The 19,330-nt window shown below is 43.6% G+C and overlaps 1 long non-coding RNA gene across 1 annotated transcript in view; it reads right to left on the reverse strand.

Annotated features, from left to right (window-relative positions):
* LOC311584567 overlaps nt 1-2,270 on the reverse strand; it is a 262,665-nt gene extending 260,395 nt beyond the window's left edge. The window contains exons 1-2 of the long non-coding RNA XR_014774944.1: nt 1,628-2,270; nt 52-257 (exon numbers count right to left, since the gene is read on the reverse strand). This is a non-coding gene — a long non-coding RNA (uncharacterized lncRNA). The remainder of the gene's footprint in view (nt 1-51; nt 258-1,627) is intronic.
* Nucleotides 2,271-19,330: the final 17,060 nt, after the last annotated feature.

Raw genomic sequence — 19,330 nt, forward strand, 5'->3', positions numbered from 1 at the left:
CTGGAGCATCGTCTTCAGCTTTCTGCGAAGCAGGATTTATGAATTGCCTACCTTGTCTTAACAAAGCTCAGTAGTTGACTTCCCTGCATCTCGTGTGTCCAGTTTGGAGAGCCTGCTGTCTGCAGTTGAAGCAAGGGTAGTTTCCTGCCCGGTGTCTAGCTCGCCACAACTGAAGCAAAGTCCATATGGAGGTTCTTTGATGCCCATCATCTCCTTTGAAGGACAATGGGGGTGCTGCCAGGCACTAACATGTCTCACTGTCAAGAAAGCCTTTTCTTAATAAAACTTTTTTCTTTTTCTTTTCTCCTTTTTATTTTAATTATTTTTTAATTTTTTGGTTTTTCAAGACAGGGTTTTTCTGTGTAACCTTGGCTGTCCTGGACTCACTTTGCAGACCAGGCTGCCTTGAACTCACAGTGGTCTGCCTGCCTCTGCATCCCAAGTACTGAGATTAAAGGCCATGCACCTCCATGCCTGGTGTAATAAAACATCTTTAAATGTCATATTCTGTGGATCCCTGAAGTGTTTGAAGACCACCTATTTAGCTATAGTGTATCTGAATAGGCAAACATTGCTCATTTCTAGCTATTTATTATCTGTTCAACATAGGAAATATTTCTGTAATTTTCTAGACTAGTATCTAACTTGGCCATGAGTTTGATTGTCTGACTACTAACTTGCATTTCTAAACAGTTTGCAATGTAGTTTTCAAGGCCTAGAAAGAACTTCACATAGCATCTTTAAATGAGTTGCATTGGTACAATACCTTATACAAGCACTGAAACATATAATATATATAGTATATATACAATATCAAAAATAACTTTAAATGTATATCAATATACAATAATCTATATAATGTAAAAATGTTTGAGATTAATAAATACTCTTTAGTTTAAGAGCACATTCAATAAGCTACTTTTATCCTATTATTCCTATACCTCCCCCTTTCTTCTTTTCCTCTCTTCGCCCCCTTTTTCTCTTAACATTCGATAAGAGAGAAATAAGGATAGAGGAAAGAAAATGAAAGAGAAATTGCTGAGTCTAAGCTCCTATACCTTGTTTCTTCCCTGACCAAAACGACAGAACAACTTTCAACCAATGCCCTTTTAAACTACAGCAAACATCCATCACCTGTAGAATGACCAAAAACTGCCCACTCCTTTTTGGAAAATGGGATGCTGTTTTCTTAAAGTTGCTTCCTGCTGTTTTAGAGGTGACTAGTCCTTTTTGGGGGGGGGGGGTGGACAAGAAAATTGGGATATGGTCAAGTCCTAAGAAAGCTAGCTGTAATATTTTTCTTCAGTCTCCTGTGCTGGGTAAGTGCAGGGCTTAATAGTCCTGATTAGAACAGTTTGTGATGCTGAACAAACTAGCTAGCCATTTTAAGTTGTTTTGTCTTTGACACAGGGTTAGCCCTGGCTTTCCTGGGCTGCCTGCCTCTGCCTCCTGGAGTTGCTGGGATAAACGGCCTGCGCCACAGCTTTCCTTTTTCGACTCTCTACTTGTCTCCTTTTTACCAATACTTTACTTTGCTACTTAAACTTAATATTTTTTTTCCTCTGACTGTCTATGCTTAGTTATTTTCTTTAGCATCTAAGCGCATTGTACCTGTTCGGATGTTTACCTGTGCTGGTGTGTCTGACATCTGTCTGCTTTCAGCTCAGACTTCCTGCTGTAGGTAAAGACTCCGCCCCTCGGGGCAGTGCTGGTCTCCGCCCTATCCAGGCCACTGCATCCGGCCTGTGCTCTCCCAGGCTGGCCCGCCTTCAGCCATCTTCCATCTCTGGGCCTCGTACCCCGGCTGTGGGCTGCCATTTCGGACCTCTGCGTGGCACCAGGCCTCTCTGACTTACTGGACTGGACCGACCCGCTGTGCCCGGCTTGCCACAGCTACTCCTTTCGCTCTCGGCTTGTCCCCGGCTGCCTGCTTTGCCATGGCTTCTCCGCTTCTAGAGAGCTCTGTCTGCCTTTGTGTCCTGGGACCGGAGTGTCTAAGCTTGGATTCTGCGTCAATTCCTGTCCCAGGTTTGGTGCGCCGTTTGTAAGCGCAGACTTTTACTCCCGTGCCCCAGTTTCCTAAATATCGACTCCTCTGAGCCGTTATTATTTATGAATAACTGCCTAGGCCATAAGCCTTGGCTCATTTCCCGATTAGCTCATAACGTTTTTTACCAGTTTGTTCTGTTCTCTGTGTGCCACACGCCTGGTCAGCTCTCCTCAGTTTCTGGGGTAAATCTGACTCTATCCCAGAGTTCATCTCTCTCTACCGGAACTCCCACCTCCAATTTCGTGCCTCAGCTGATTGGCTATCAGCTTTTTATTGACAGGCGGTGCTTCCTTACAGTACACAAGAGATTCTCTCTACACACCCCGCTTATCTGTGTATTCACTTACCAGTTGCACAGAGTACCCACTTGTGGGGATGCATTTAAAAAGATGTCTTTGAGCGAGGCGTGGCGGCGCATGCCTACAATCGCCGCAGCACTCGGGAGGCAGAAGCAGGTGGATCTCTGTGAGTTTGAGGTCAGCCTGGTCTACAAAGCGAGTCCAGGACAGCCAGGGCTACACCGAGAAACCCTGTCTCGAAAAACAAAGCGAAAGAAAAAAAATATGTTTTTGAGTACTAATACTGAGTAAACAAAAACAAAACAAAACAAAAAAACCTTATTACTTATTTACCTCTGTGGAATCCAGAACTATGGCCCTGGAGAGAGAGAGAGAGGGAAGGAGTCAAAGAGGTGGGGAAGGAGGGAGAGAGGGACAGAGATTGCTTCGTTGCTAGTAATGGTAAAGTACTGTTTTAAAAGACGGCCTTTACTGTGGCAAATCAAAGAAGTTACTAGTAGCAGCAGCGATGCATGAACTGCAGGGAACATGAAAGGAAGTAGTCAGTCATCCAAACTAGATTCCAGAAAAATAAAATAAGCCTGGAAACAGAAGTGGAAAAGGACCACATGAGTGCACAAGGTGGTCTTTTTTTTTTTTTTTTTTTTACAAAAGCCCTGTGTCTCCGACCCACCTCCCCAGCCCTGCCACGGAGTAGTTCAGTACTTAGGAGACCGCTTCATGCTGCACACAGCTTCACCAAGTGCCCTAGTGGGAGTAGTTGTGTGGGCTGGACCAGTACAAGTGTCAGTGTAACGTTAACTTGAACATTGCACCTTCTTCAGTCAGCAGGTTAATGTGTCTGGCACGAAAACTACCAATGCAAGCCAGACCCGAGTGACTCCTCTGGCTCACAGGTTTGCAAACCAAGAGTCCAGCCCTGGAGGCGCTGCTCCAACCCTCCTGTCTCAAGGGAGCAGCAGCAAAAGACAGACACCATCAGGTCCGCCAAGGCTGAGCCGTTGTCCCTCCTGTCCCTCGGGGTGGAGCTGCTTACTGCACTTATATTGACCAACACAACACAGTTAACTCCTCCCTAAACCCAGCTTCATACCTAGGCAGCGGTCTTGTATTCAGTGTCACAGAGTTTAAGAAATACTTTCTCTTTTAATTCTTTTTTAAATTTAGTACAATCATATTGTATGTTGAGCATATTTCTCCTTAGGCTCTCATGCCCTCTCCTCCCCCCACCCCCCTCCCCCCACCACTTCCTCCTCCATCCAATTATTCCCCTTGTTTCTGGGACAGTTTCCCGTCTACTTCCTGTCATATATACATCCATGATTTTAAGTATGTATGTAATGTGTGGCCCACAAATAAGGGAAGCATATGGTATGTGCTTCTCTCCAGCTGCACCCATGTCACAAACAGGGTCGCTTTGTCCATTGCGTGTATATAACCTCTGTCCTTGGACATTGGGTTTGTGGGGGACGAGTCCATGTGTGCTGATGGCGTGGGCACTGGCATGTCAAGGACCCAGGTGCCTCAGATCCACAGGAAGTGGCAAAGCCTTCCTGTCCAGTGCAGATGTTGACAATCTGTAGAAAAGATGAACGCCATAATGTTCTCACTGTGCAGACTGGCCCTACCGAGATTAGTTCAACCTGCCTGCTTGATCAGCTGTGTGCGACAACACCACTCTCCTGCTCAACTCTGTGATAAGCACGCTGAGCTTAGGACACTTCAGCTTTTCCGTTTGAAAGCACAGACCACGCCCGTTACATGTCTGTCTGTCTGTCCGTCCTTTCTTCAGTCCCTAATCACCCCAGTTAGGTCAATCCCTGGAACCAGACGGAGAGAAGGCACAGGTTGGTTCTCTAACTTAATTGTGAGTTGTGCCACAATAAATATTGAATATTGTATAATTAACATTGATTATTGTGACTAACAAATACTGTACTGTGCTGTAATAAATATGGATATGCAGATATCTCTGTACTACATAGATTTTAGAATCTTTTGGGTAAATACCCAGACTCTATCAGGGTCACATGGAAGATCTCTTTTTAGCTTTTATGAGAGACTTCATGCCTATTTCTTTAACGCCTGGATTATTTCATATTTCTGCCTGCAGTATTTACAGTTTCCTTTGGTCCTTGCAAGCACTTATTTTTTTTCCTTCTTAAAACTGTTCTTTTTCATGACTATCACCGTCATCATGATCACTGTGTATGTGTATGTGTGTCTGTGTGTGATACCTGTGAGTTCGAGACTGTGGACACACATGTGCCACAAAAGGCGGGTGAAGGTCAGAAGGCTATTTTGAGGGGCTGTTTTTCCCCTTCCATCCTGTTGGCGCAGGGTCTCTCTTGTCTTTGCTGCCCTGTGTACTCCAGGCTAGCTAGCCCTGGAGCGTCTCCACCTCCTGTACCAAGCACCTTAGGAGTTCTGGGCTTACAGACGTCTTTAAGGGTTGAGCCATCTGGCTAGCCCTGGCATTTGTTTTCTTAATTACTGCCATTATGAGTTGGGTAAAGTGGAACCTTGGTGTGGTTTTGATTTGCATAAAAGTGCTTCCTTTAAACCATCAGAAGTCTCTTTCAAATGTGGAAAAATGATTGCAGAGTGTAGTGCAGCACTTTTATTGTAAGCAAATTGAAGTCTTCACAAGCCAGTGTTCCAGTGAAACATCGCACAGCTGAAGTTAGAATCATCTTCTTGAAGTGATCATCCTGAAATAGTGGGAAGAGCACAGAGAGCTGGGCCCCATTTCCATGGCACCTTAAGAGGTGCTCTCTTACTTAACAAAGAACATTTCCCAATTGCCAATCTAAGACTTAAATATTGGGTTGTAACATGCTCCTCTCCCTGAAATGTCTATGGGTTCCTCAGGAAATAAGTCCACATATTAATATTTTTATTACAACACAAACATTTCAAAAGCCCTGAAAGGCCTTATCCCTTTCATCCGACTATTTAGAGGAGAGGGCCCTCAGCAGTGGACCCCTCATTAGATTAAGGAACAGCAAAAGTGTCTTGGGCAACGCAAGCGATCTGGACCTAATGAGATGCTGAGGCTGAGTAAGAGAAAGCCACATGCAGCTGTGGCAAAAATCAGGTATAGAGTTTTCTGAGCATACAACCAGCATGGTGAGGACACCCTGACTGGCTGCCTGTCCTTCCATCAGGACAGTGAAAGCAAACCAAAGAGATTCATGGGGAGTTTGGATGAAACCCTAAAGTAACAAGTCAACATGCCTCCATTAAGAGGAGAGATATAAAATTAAGCTTATAATCACAGTGATTGAAATTAAAAATCACGAACCCTAACCATTTTGTTTCTAAAATAGGAATGATTCAGATGGAATATAGACAAATTAAATATTAAAAATAAAAAATAAAAAAAGCTCTAGTTAGACTTACAGACCTGTTATCCGCTGTTGTGATGGTTTGAATGAGGTCATGTGACTACCTGCTCCACCAGCTGGTGGCATCATTTGACAAGGCAATGGAAGACATGCTGGAGGAAGCACGGCACTAGGGGAGTGCCTTGAGGGTGTGCAGCTGCACCCCAATTCTAATTGACTCTCTGCATCCCACACATTGAAGGAAACACGATTTCTCAGCTTTCTGCTCTAACTGCCTGTGGCCATGCCTTCCTCCCGCGATGGGCTCCAACCATCTAGAATTAAAAGCTGAATAAAATCTTCCATATGTTTTTCTTCTCACTCATTTTATCACAGTAATGAAAAAGGTAATAATAAAGGGATATAGCTAGAGTCATGTGGTAGCAAATCCTAGCCCGTCTTTCTTCCCCCACTCTGGAAAACGGGATCTTATGTCCATCCCATGAGCTAGAGTCATGTGGTAGCACATGCTAGCCCGTCTTTCTTCCCCACTCTGGAAATCGGGATCTTATGTCCATCCCACGAGCAAGAGTCATGTGATAGCACATGCTAGCCCATCTTTCTTCCCCACTCTGGAAATCGGGATCTTATGTCCATCCCACGAGTGAATTCCTTTTTGACTGAAGCTGGTGGCATCTCTCATCCCTGACTTCTCCTTTCTTACCATTTCTGCACTCAGCTTCTTACCGTGCTTTCTAGAAAGCCTTAAGGCTCTTTATAGATACTGTTGGGTGGCACGCGTATATACTTCCATGGGCATCTTCACTGCACATTCACTTTTGAGGTCTAAGAAATTACTTACCAACCTAACACCACCCACCATCTGACTGTCCATGAGGTGAGCGCTAAGCGGTTTTGCCCCACTTTCTCCTTTGGACAAGCCTGGAGAGTGGCTGAGACATTCAGCGCCCTCTCTGAGATGTTCTCTACGTTCTCCTGGGACGACTCAACTTCCGGGTGTCTGGGTTGCTGGCAGAGGCAGTCCTCCTGGCTCTGTGACTCCAGGTCTGTCTTCCCTGTGGGCTGTGAAGCAAGCCTCCCGCTTAGGCCTCCTTCCTTCCGGTCAGCAGTAGCAGGTGGAATCCTCTCGCACGGTAAATCTCTGACTCCCCTCCTTTAGCTTATAGCCAGAGAAGAAAACTGCTTCTTTTTTTTTTTTAAAGCTTCTGAAATCAGATTGGGCCCACCAGATAATCTGTCTTAATTAATCTCAAAAGAGCTGATTAGAAGCCTTAATTAAATATACAAAAATCCATTTCCCGGTGACATAAGCTCTGCAGAAACGCTGCCTTAGCACTCCTGTTTGTACCTAGTGGGGGAAATCGTGGCAAGGATTCAGATTACAAGGTGTTGTCTGTAGAAGTCTGTCTACTCCAAATCCCAAAGTCCCTTTTTATCACTCACAGCTAATTACACTTGCTTATTTGCTGCTGTGGTTTGAAACCCCCCACGTTGTGTCTGTTCTTTGTCCTGTCTTTTGGGGTGCGCGCTATTAGTCTGCCCATTTTTCAAAATGAGGAAAGGAGACGGCTCACAGAGGTTACACAGTCTGTCGTCAGCATTAGATGTCTCTATGTTGTGACAAATACCTGACCCAGCAGTTTAAGGAAGAAAGGGGTTGGTGTCGAATGAAAGCTTGATGTACACATGAGAACGGTGGGGAAGTCATGGTTGTGGGAATTTTGAGCTATTGCCCACATTACATGCGTATCAGGAAGGAGAAAGTGATGAATGCCTGTGCTCAGATGACTCCCCTTTTGCATTTGTTTGCTTGCTTGGTTTTTTGGGTTTTGTTGTTGTTGTTGTTTGTTTGTTTGTTTGGTTTGGTTTGGTTAGGTTTGGTTTTGCTTTTTCAAGACAGGGTTTCTCTGTGTAGCCCTGGATTCACTTTGTAGATCAGGCTGGCCTCGAACTTACAGAACTCCACCTGCCTCTGCCTCTCAAGTGCCCAGCTGACTCTCCTTTTATAGTGTGGGACCCAGGCTCACAGAATGATACTGCCTTATGGCAAAAGTGGGCAATTTCACTTCAGTTAGCCTAGGCTAGATCATCCCTCACACGCATGCCTGCAGTCTTCACCGGCACATTTTTCCAAGGACACCCACAGTGAAACAGGAGTGGGTTTGAAGGTGGTTGAGCTGGTTCTGGACCCTGTACTGGGGACATTATGCTAACTTGCCTGCACATCTGGAATGCTGCTCTTAGGAGCTGATCTCTCTTCTGCTAATTGTGATCGTGTATTCCTGGTTGTGAGCGCAGCCTTTAATGGTGGAGCCATCTCTCCACTCTGCTAATTGTACTCCCATGCAAATTTCTGATGCTTCAGTATCTGAAGTTTAAATCGATAATGAATAAAACTTTTCTGGGCATTTCTTTTCTAGAGCTGTTGCCCAGAAGCATTCTCTCACTGACAACCACTTGTAAATGACAATTTAAGTTTTCTCCCAGTGAGTCTCACTGGGAAACGATCTACTCTTAAGGTCAGGCTGCATGCCCAGCCACGGTTGGCCAACAATGGATGGCCAATGAAAAACAAACTGCACAGCATCTTTGGAGAACTCATAATGTGGTGTCATGACTTTTTCATTTTTTCATTTATCTTTATTTTTATTTTTATGCATGGGGGGGCAGGGAGGTTGTTGCTGTTGTTGCTTAATCTCTTCGGGTCCCTTTTGTATGTGTTATGGCTTCTGGACTTGTGTTTTTATGGGATTACTGGGTGTGGGAACAAGTGGGTCTCTGTGTCTATATCTGTGTCTTGTGCCTTTTCTTGGGTGCTGCTCCTTCTGTCTGTTTGTTTTGTCCTATTCTGATGTGTTTGGTTTTGCTCTGGCTTATTATATTTTATTTTATCATTATCTCTTAGATGCCTGATTATTTTCTAATGAGACAGAAAGAGTGTGGGTCTGAATGGAGAGGGAGGTGGAGAGGAACTAGAATGAACAGGGGGAGAGAAAGCATACTCAGGATATAACATATAAAAAGCTATATTCAATAAAATAAAAAATAAATGAGCTAATGAAATGGGGGGGGGAGAAAGTAATGTCCTAAGAGCCAAAATATTACCCAATCACGAAATTAAATTTTCAGTTCTTTCTGCATCCTGTTTTCTTTGTTTGACTTTGTAATTAATCATGGTCCTGCGGGTGGGAAAGGCAATATAGGTAGGACTAGCACCAGGGCTTTGCCCCGGTTGCTGTGCTGCGTGTGAACATATTACTGTCCCCAGGTGGAATTTGAGTGGAAGCACTTTAAATCGCATCAGCGCCAAAATTAGTCTTCTTGATTAATGTCATATTTTATATGAAGCAATTGCAAAGCAGTCAGCCTTTGCTGGTATAAATGGGGCATCTGTTAATGGGTGTTTATATCGGCTCATCGATTAAACTTAATTGTCTTTCCCTGTGGTTTTCAACCCAGGAAGATTTACATAGAAATGTATGGCTTCTTCTGAGATTAGCATATATTCTTCATGAGAGGATAAAAGGGAAGATGAACTCGGTTGTTGATTAAACAGCTACTATGTGCCAGGGACTTCCGTTTCGTCCCGCTGACAGGACAGAATGTACATGGCGTTTCTAGTTTAACTCCTAGTTGATAACTAAAGACCCCCCCAAGGCTGGGAGATAGTGAGAAAAGTGTGTAAGATGGCACAGCTCAGACCTAGCTTCCATGTTCAAAAGTCACACAGAAGCACCTACACACAGAGGCTTCGGAGTGCTATATTCTCTGCACGTGCCCACTTCTCAGGAATGTTTTGGTTTATTTTTGTTTTGTTTTGGGGATTTTGTGTTTCTAACTTCAGTGGCTCCCAGGGTCTCTGACTGTAGTCCTCTAGCTGGCACATGCACTGGAGAAAGGTAACCACTCCCTGGTGTCCCCCTTGGACACTGGTGCTCCCTGGTGTCCCCCTTGGACATTGGTGTTCCCTGGTGTCCCCCTTGGACATTGGTGCTCCCTGGTGTCCCCCTTGGACACTGGTGCTCCCTGGTGTTCCCCTTGGACATTGGTGTTCCCTGGTGTCCCCCTTGGACATTGGTGCTCCCTGGTGTCCCCCTTGGACACTGGTGCTCCCTGGTGTCCCCCTTGGACATTGGTGTTCCCTGGTGTCCCCCTTGGACACTGGTGCTCCCTGGTGTTCCCCTTGGACATTGGTGTTCCCTGGTGTCCCCCTTGGACATTGGTGCTCCCTGGTGTTCCCCTTGGACATTGGTGCTCCCTGGTGTTCCCCTTGGACATTGGTGCTCTACTTAATGAGTCTGTTTTGCATCCTGATGGTATTCTGATGTCCTCTGTGACACCCACACACAACTCGCTTTGTACATTACCTGCCCTCGGAAATTAAACATAAAATAAAATAAGACAAGTAAATGGGTGACTGGAGTCTAGAATGACTTGACAAAGGGAGGGAGCTTGGCATAAAGTGTCCCCTTAAGTCTACTATTTTTAAAGGCGGTCTCCCCATGTTATAAACACATATGTGTTGTGATACAAATATCTAGTCATTACTAAAAACAACATGCATTGTAAATAAGACACAACTTGAAAATAAGGAAGTTTCCCCCTTTGTTTCTCGTGGTTATGACACTGGATCACAAAAGTGTTTAAGGGTGGCACTCTTTCATTTGGGTACCCCTCATCACATGAATGCCTCTTTTCAAATTATCAAGAAAAATAAAATTACCCCCAAGGTCAGAGTGAGCAGACATATGTCAAACAACAACAGGAAGTCTCTAGATCATTAGCAAGCAGGATTTTAATTTTTATCAGAAAAAAAATGTGTTTTATTTCTATTTTTTGGTCACAATTAACAGTGTATTTGTTAAAACATTTTTCTTTTTATACAGTGTGTGTGTGCCTACACGTGTGCACCACATGGACCACGGCAAGTACATGGGAATCGAAGAACAATTTATAGGAGTCATTTCTCTCCCATGAAGTAGATCCCAAGGATTCAAGTCAGGTTATGAACAAACAATTAAAAGTATAATTGTAGGGACTTGGCCTGCCATGGTTTTTAACATGGTACCTAAGTTAGGCAGTGTACCAAGGTTCTTTGTTGGGTTATTTCCTTTACCTGCTGATGCGTCTCCTCAGCATATATAATATTGCTTAAGTGCATCAATATGCACACACATATTTAATTTATTAATGTTTAGATAAAGACATATTTTGTCTTGGGAAACATTGGTGTTGTTCTATTTTAGGTCATTACGTCACATACACGTTCTCTCCTCTACTGAATTTTCAAGTAATTTATTGAGGGTGGAAATTGTTATCAATAGTGATGGTTTCAACCCTAATTGTTGGGGTAAAGTGACTTCACACACCATGTAGGACTGTAGGCTTACCAGTGAGGCTGTAATTTCCTCTCACTGAGTGTTTACTTTCCTAAGTGTTTTATTACCAGTCATCAGCTTTTCTTCCAGCATAAGAATTTCTTTAGAATAGTCTGTAAAGTGACCCGAGGACAGAGTCCTTTAGCTTTTCCTTGTCTGCACGGGTTTGCGGTTCCTTCTCATTTCTGGGTGAAGCATTCTTGGTTAGCAGGCTCATTTCTCACCACTGCTTTGAATTCAAGACTTATCTAGACTTAGGGGCAGAAGACCAAGGCTTCGCATCCCACATTGTTAGCCATCGGGTATGAGCTGCATCTAGATGGAGAGGAGACCATTTCTTCACTAGAAGCCATCCCCTTTAGGAGCTGGTGCTAGGCGCTGAAGCTTAGCATCATCTCAGAAACAGTGCAACCCAGTCCTTCAATGCTCTGGGCAGTGCACCACTAAATAATTACCACTGATGATCATTTCAGTTTTTCCCAGAAGCACTGAATTATGTGTGTTCATTGACAAATTGAATCCATCTGACATTGAAAAAAAAATAGATTCACTGCTAAGAGTTGCTTATGTCATGAAAACCAGTCTGTCTGCTCCCCTGATAAAGGTTTAATTGTAGGGAATTGGCCTGCCATTAATTTTTAATATGCTGCCTAATTTAGGCAGCATACTGACTGAGGATCTTTGTAGAGTCACAAAGTAATATCTCCCCCTGAAACTTGTTAGAGATTGCTAAGTATTATGTTGTTGTGGATAGTAAAGTGAGCCCTGCAGAACAGTTCTAATAAATGATATATTACTTATCCCGTTAGCATTATTTGCCCTCCAGCTCCCCAGTGCTAATAATTCTAACATGTTCTGTTTCTTTTACAAATAACAGATCTAAAGCAATAAGGATGAGGATGTCTACGACCCAAATCAGAATCAACAGGCATGGTGGAACAAACATTGCTTGTCTCGTTCTGCTGAATTTGTCGTGAACTCTTCCTCCGATAACAAGTAGAGGAGAAGAGAGGTTGAAGGGGGCTTATTGCTACAACTTTAACTGCCATGCTCTGTCAAGTGTTGTCAAGCATTTAGATAAAGCAGGCCATTTCAGCAGGAATGAAACAGGGACGGGATCCTTTCCACTAGCTCCCTCCGTCTCCTCACTGACCTGAGTACGGGTACCTTTCACAGTGCTGTTTCGCCTGACTTTGCCTTCTGTTCTCATTCCAGCTGCTGTGGGGGAAGGATGTGCCCCAACTCCTGTGGACCATGGTAAGCCTCTTAGCATGCCAGGGCTTAGCTAACTGCACTTGGCTGTGTCTAATTCTGCTATCTTTGTCCAGAGCTGTACATTGCTTTATATAAATAGATCCAGGACCCAGGGATACTGGACAGGTTAAAGATGGACATCTTTCTATGAGCATCTGGAACCAAGTGCACTAGGAGGGGTGTTGTTACGTAACAGGAAGGTCGGAAATGGCTGTGGGGTGAAGGGAAGATTCTTCCCTCTTTGTCAGTCCAGGTCATGAGCACCGCACTATTCCATCTCTTGCTCTGTCTTCTCTGGGGAGGGGGTAGACTGACATGACTAGGGAATTTGTAAAGAATAAGTTGGATCTTTTCAGCTGCTCTGAGCCCTTCTACTGCTTGGGAGCAGGAATGAAACCTCTGTTTCCATCCTATCCCTATGGTCCAATGATATTTGCAACCATGGTCTTAAGAGACCTGCCTCTACAGAAGTACAAATGGCCTGCGGATATACTCAACGTCACGGTACTTAACAGAGCTGTTAAATACCCAACCAGGCAACTAGAAAGGCATCTTAGCTAAGACTTGATGTTTAGAACTTTTAATGATACAAATGTCTTAACTTTATGGAAAGACAGAAATGGCTTTTCTGCCATCCAACACAGAAAGCAATACATAGGGGGAGATATTTCCTTCCCCCAACAGGCAAAACTGTGACACTTAAATCAGTTGGTTTTAGGGGAGAGATTTATCCCAATGCCATTGGAATTCATAGGTTTTGGATTGTAGACAAGTGCTACCACCTAACTATTACCTATCTCCTCTTCTCACACATCACAATGAGTTTCAGCCCTTGTCTTTGGTAATCGTTGGATTCTGGGGCTGCCCCCAATGTCACTATGGGGAATGTGAAGGCGATGGTCAGCAACTATTTGTAAATTCTGCAGAGCTTTCAAAAGAGGTATGCCTGAGACCTGACACTACAGATTTTAGAGGCCTAAATGCAGGAGCTCTAACTATGTGTGTGTGTGACTGCATATATGTGTGTATACATGTATTGTGTATATGCATGTGGGCATTGCGTGTGCATGCATGTATGTGTGTTTTCAGGTGTATGTGAGCACACATGTATTGTGTGTGTGCATGCATGTATGGTATTTGTGTGTGTGTGTGTATGCATGTGTGTATGCATGTATTGTGTATATGCATGTGCATACATGTATTGGGGGGTACATCCAGGAACACAGCTACTAAAAGACCAAGTCCGTGCAGGCATCCAGAATCCTGCTGAGCAGGGCTGAGTTACAGATTGAGGAAGAGAGTTGGGTCTTAATTACAACGTACAAGTTTCTAGCTTCAAACATTTAATTCCACAGGGGAAATAATTTGATATCAGACTTTAATTCACTTGGACTTTAATATATTTTGACTTTCACTTGAAAGGAGATTTAATCTTTGAACTTCAGCTTTGCCCTGGGACTTTTACAACATTAGGAGTCTTTATATTAAAAGTTTGAGGTATTTCCTATGGTATTGGCATCTCATAACTAGCGAATTTTTATGCTTTCTTTTTGTTGTTGTCATTAAATCTCCTTGAAGAACTTGTGACAGACTGTTGGAAAAATGAAGTTGGACATAATTTAGAAATGGAACAAGAGCAGAATGGATTTTAAGCTTTGGATTATGACTGGCATTAAAGCTTATTTGCTTAATGAAATGTGCATGTATATTTCAGGTATTCCTGCAAGCAGATTCTACAGTGATCTGGGACACCAGGGGGGACTAAAGGTTAAAGGGGTTAGCCCAGCCTTGAAATGAGAAAAGCCATCCTGATAGTCTTCATCTCCTTTCTTGATTCCTTGCTATACAATATATGTAGTGATTTCAGTTTTGAGGGTCTTGGGAGATTGGTGTGACAGCTTCCTCCCGACTCCTAGTGATTCCTTCTGGTAAACGCAGAGCTCTTTACTGCAGCCTCGCCCTGAGCTGTACACTGCATCTCTGAAGAAGCTGCGTGTTATGTGACTGCCAAACTGGGGGCATCAACTCTGACATGCTCATCCCCTCTCTCTTCCGAACGAGAGAGTGAGCCGCTAGCAGAAATAAGGCTTTCATGTTAGGTCTCTCTGAAGCCCACATCAGCTACTTGTTGAGTTACACCCTTCCCCGGGGACTTCAGGACAGAGGAAGACAGAGAAGTGAAGAAATGTCATTGTTAAGTGGTCTGACCTAGTCCTATGGATGCAAATCTCACTGAGATTTGGTATTAGAAAGGCCACATGCTCCGAGTTAACTTATAATAAAAAACGAAGTTGACCCCAGCCCTCCTCCTGCCATTGCTTGATTCATTACTCGGTATGCTTCAGGGAAAGGCGTATGTTATTCCTCACGTGGTTCTTTCACAGACACCCCCATAGAATCCGAACTGACCTGTATAACTTGCTGGTATCATGAACCAGTCATATCTTTAGGACCTAGCCTTCTCACAAGTGAAGTCCGCCTCACTTTGGGAGTAAAGGCTATGAAATTCTATTAGTAAATGTGACATCAGTTTAGGTCTGTGAACAAATGGGCTAGCTCAAATTCCAATGCAAGAGACAGAAGGAAGTAAGCAGAGCTGTCCATTAGCAGCACTCCAGAGAAGGAAAGCAAGTCGGTGAGCGGGCCTACTGAACCCAGGCCATCCAAGTCTAACAAATGCATGCACATTTCTTTCTGCCAACTCCACAGCTGGAGAGGACCCATCCTCATAGGGGTGAATGGAGGCCACAAGGAACATAAAATGCAAGAAGTCTGACTTTAATGAAATCCACAGGAATGAAAAGAGGACTTGTAATATCTCCCCCAATGGTGGCAATTCTGTGAGTGCACATTAGATAAGGCAGAGACCTGAAGCCATACAAATATGCGTAGCACTCTCTTGAGGAGGCTGAGACTTAGCCTCATCCTGTGTGAACTCTCGTGTGAATTGACTAGGATTTTTCAATCCACCAATGAAAACAAAGTATAATTTCAGTGCTAATTCACTTGGAATTTGGAATTTTTTCATGAAAAGGGACAGACATATTCATACATATATCCCTTTCTGTCTAGTCTACTTACTGGAGTGGATATGTAGAAATAAGGAATTATCTCTCCTCTACCTAATTGTTGGTATAGTCAATAAGATTTTTTTCTCACTGTCAGATCCCATAACCCTTGCCTGTAGAGGAATGTTAATTCAGAACATGGATGTTCTGGTAAGAGATCACATCTAAAGATCTTCCAGGTCTATGTGATCCAGCTGCAAGAGATCACATCCAAAGATCTTCTAGGTCTGTGTGATCCGGCTGGAATACAAACACGCCTTTAATCCAGGAGACAGAAGCAAATAGATCTGAGTTCAAGGCCAGCCTGGTATAGAGCAAGTATCAGGTAAAGAAAAGCTTAGGTTCAGGCATGGTGGTGCAGGCCTTTAATCCCAAATGAAGGTAAAGTTAGTTTGTAGAAGGAAGCACTCATGTTTGAAGGTGATGTCTGATTGAGTGGCAGAAAAGATTGATCAGAGATTTGACAGAATAGAATATGCCCAACTTTGAAGAGAAGATACTCTTTTTCTTTTTTCTTTCTTTCTTTCTTTTTTTCTTTTTCTTTTTTTGTTTGTTTGTTTGTTGTTTGAGACAGGGTTTCTCTGTGTTGCCTTGGCTGTCCTGGACTCACTTTGTAGTCCAGGCTGGCCTCGAATTTACAGCGATCCACCTGCCTCTGCCTCTGGAGTGCTGGGATTAAAGGCGTGCACCACCACACCCAGCTAGGTAAACTACTCTTAAGAGGCAGTTTTGCAGGAGCCTGTTTTACCAGGACAGTAATAAAGAGATGGGTTGCAGGGAGAGAACTCAGGTGAAGACAGAATGAACCAGAAAATGAGAAGCCAGAAAATTAGAGCATATTGCTGAGTTATTTTGAGGCCGCACAGAGCAATTCCAGGCAAAGAGAGAAGCCAGATTAAATCAGTCAGCTGGGAGAAGAATTTGAGCCAGAACAGCTGAGTTGAACCATCCAGCCCAGAGCTCAGAAAGAACAAGTAAGGCTGAGCTTATTAAGCAGTAAGTCTCAGAGGCTGAAAACATTCTAGGCCTAGGTTAGATTATATGAAAACTGGAAGGTTCCAGAACTAGGCCTACCTTAGTAGAAGAAGGCAGTAACCCTCCCAGACAACAACTGAGCCAGGAGAATAAAAGTTACTCTTACACCCATCAGCAAAATCCATCTCTGGGCACTGTATACTAATATACACGTTGCATTCAAATAATATGTGCAAAAAATATGATAGATCCAAACCAAACACAGTATAATGGAATGACATGGAGTAGAGAACATGAAAATGTTTAAGGGAGGGGAGGGGCAGAAGAGGGAAGGGGAGGAGAGGGAAGGGGAGGGGAGAGGAGGGGAAATTGGTTGGTGAAGATGGCATGGGTTGGCCTGGATTGCAGAGAAACAGCAGCTCGGAAGGGTTACTTCTCAGATAAGGAAAAGGCCTTAGAATTGCATAAGTTGCCTGAGGTCACTCCCTTATTAGTAGAATTGCTGGAAAAAAGAATCTCATTTTACTGAGCTCAGCAATACATTCTCCCAATATACTGCCTCTGGTAATTTGCTCAGTTCTCAAGTAATGTTTTCATTTGTTTGCTACTTTTATTTTGTCTTTATGCCTAGACTTTTCACCTTACTTGGTTTTATAATTGGGTAGAAATCACTGGAGGAAGGAAAAACATAAGACTTAGCAGGCTTTCCTTTCTGGGCCCTTGTAGGAATCTTCGCTGTCAAGCTCAGCTGCTGTGCTTCATTGCTGGGGACACCAGGATATGGCGATGGGTTTTTCTCAAGAGATAAGGTGTCCAAATACATTTTTAAAAAAAAAAAAACTTTGCATAATGAAAAAATGTGCAATGGCTGAATGACATGAAGATCTCTTCTTTTTCCCCTCTCTCTTTCCCATCCCGACACAGGATATAAGGCTTTTCATCTATGTGGCTGCCCTGTATTATCTCAACACAGTCGTAACACAGCAAAGCACTCTAGGATGTGTTTCTAAAGGGCTGGAACGTCTCTTTAGCCGTGTCACCTCTACACTTAGAACACTGGTGTTTGCCTGGAGTCACTGAACACTAAGGCACATTTTGACTAGTTCGTCAGATTGACTAAGGATACAATTCTTACAGCTGGTCACTTATTCTCTAAACCGCTGGTTTTCATCTCTGTATTTCTTACCTTCCCACATCCTTGTTTAAAGATTACGTCATCTCTTTTATAGCTTTCCCCATAGCTAGAGTTTCACAATGATATCATCAACATGGCCCCGTGTGTTACTCGAAGGCTAGCGATGTAGCTTTGGAGGTTGAACACCTTCCTGTGAGTTGGGGCTATATCTCAGGAGAGTGCTTGCCTCCTATGGGAGGTGTCCTAAACTCAGTCTCTTGTACTTGAAAAAAAAGGTATGCTGTATTTCATATAAAATGGTAGTTAGAGGCATAGATAGTTAGATTCAGGTTTATTTAAAAAAAAAAAAAAAGAATGTTTTGTGGGTGCCCAAAAAATGAGTCAGTAATTAAGGGCCTTTGTCCCCAAGCCTGAAGACATAAATTCATTCCCAGGACTGCAAGATGAGAGGTGACAACTGACCTTGAATTTATCATCTGACCCTCACATGTTCCCTCTAGCACACAAATGCCTCCATGCCCTAAAGGTAAATAACATAAAAGCAATGACTGTTTCCGAAGGGGCAGGTACGACTGTGTAATTTTCACTTTGTGTAAAGACGTTGCCTAGATCCATTTAGATAATATCCATATTCCTGAACTTTTCTGCACTTATTAGCTAAACTATTCAAATTCTACCATTTCTTGCTACCTCGAGATATACGCTGTTTAGAAAATGGAGGTTCTTTCATGTGGCAGTTATCTACAGCTTAACAGTATAAACCATAGACCCCTTAAGCCTAGTGCACTAAAATAAAATAACACAGGTTATATTACCTCTCTTAATTCTGGAGTCAGCTGCTCTCAGCTAATTGGTTCAAGGTAGAGCTGGACATATGCTCGTAGGTGGTGACCAGACCTGCAGTCCCAGAGGTGTAGCTCCACCTGTGTGTTTGGATTTGACACCTGCATTCCTGGAGGTGTAGCTCCACCTGTGTGTTTGGATTTGTCACCTGGAAGTCTTCATCTTCCTTTGGCTTTGTCCACCCTGTGATTGACATCTAGAAGTGACTGTCCACTACAGTTTATGACCTAGTGTAAGGCGTGGCCACACCCAATAATGGCAGCGACCGTTACCACTTGGTGGCAACTGTTACAGTTGCTACAGTTCCCGCACATGCGCAGACATAAGCCCTCTCAATGCACCCCTCCCGACAGGGGTATGCAAATGAAGTACTCCAACACAGCCTCTCATCTGCAGGCATGCTAATGCGGGCATGCTAATGGGACATGCTAATGAGGCATGCTAATAAGACATCCAAATGTAACCAATGAGACATTGACACGCCACATCCAGACAGTATTTAAACGGCGTGCTCGCAGGCAGTTGGGGTCTTTCAATTCAGCTTCAAAGGATGCTCCCAATAAAGCGTGATTGAGAAGAATCCTGGTGTCTGCGTCGTTCCTGCCCGCAGGAGGACGCGACAACCTAGCATTGGCTATCATAGACCAAAGCCCCACGCCCACCAGACTGCGGGGACAGCACATGGAACTTAGAGCTCCCTGAATGTCAATTTGCATTGTTAAAGGTTCACATGACTCGATAGAACATGTTGCTCTAATCCTGTTATCAACTTGCCATGTTTTCCTTATGAACTATTGCTCTAATTAATTATAGGACCCGCTAGCATTTATCCAGCCCACTTTTTTATTCTCAACATGATCTAAGGAAGCAAATACATTTAGGGTACTTTTATTTGCTTGCACTTTATTGTTAAGATCGACACATTGGCTCCTTCCTGTCTGTCACATGACGGTCACTACAAATCAGCATCTTCACGCTCCA

The sequence above is a fragment of the Acomys minous genome, assembly GCF_964271855.1.
Source record: "Acomys minous genome assembly, chromosome: 15".
NCBI classification, from domain to species: Eukaryota; Metazoa; Chordata; class Mammalia; order Rodentia; family Muridae; genus Acomys; species Acomys minous.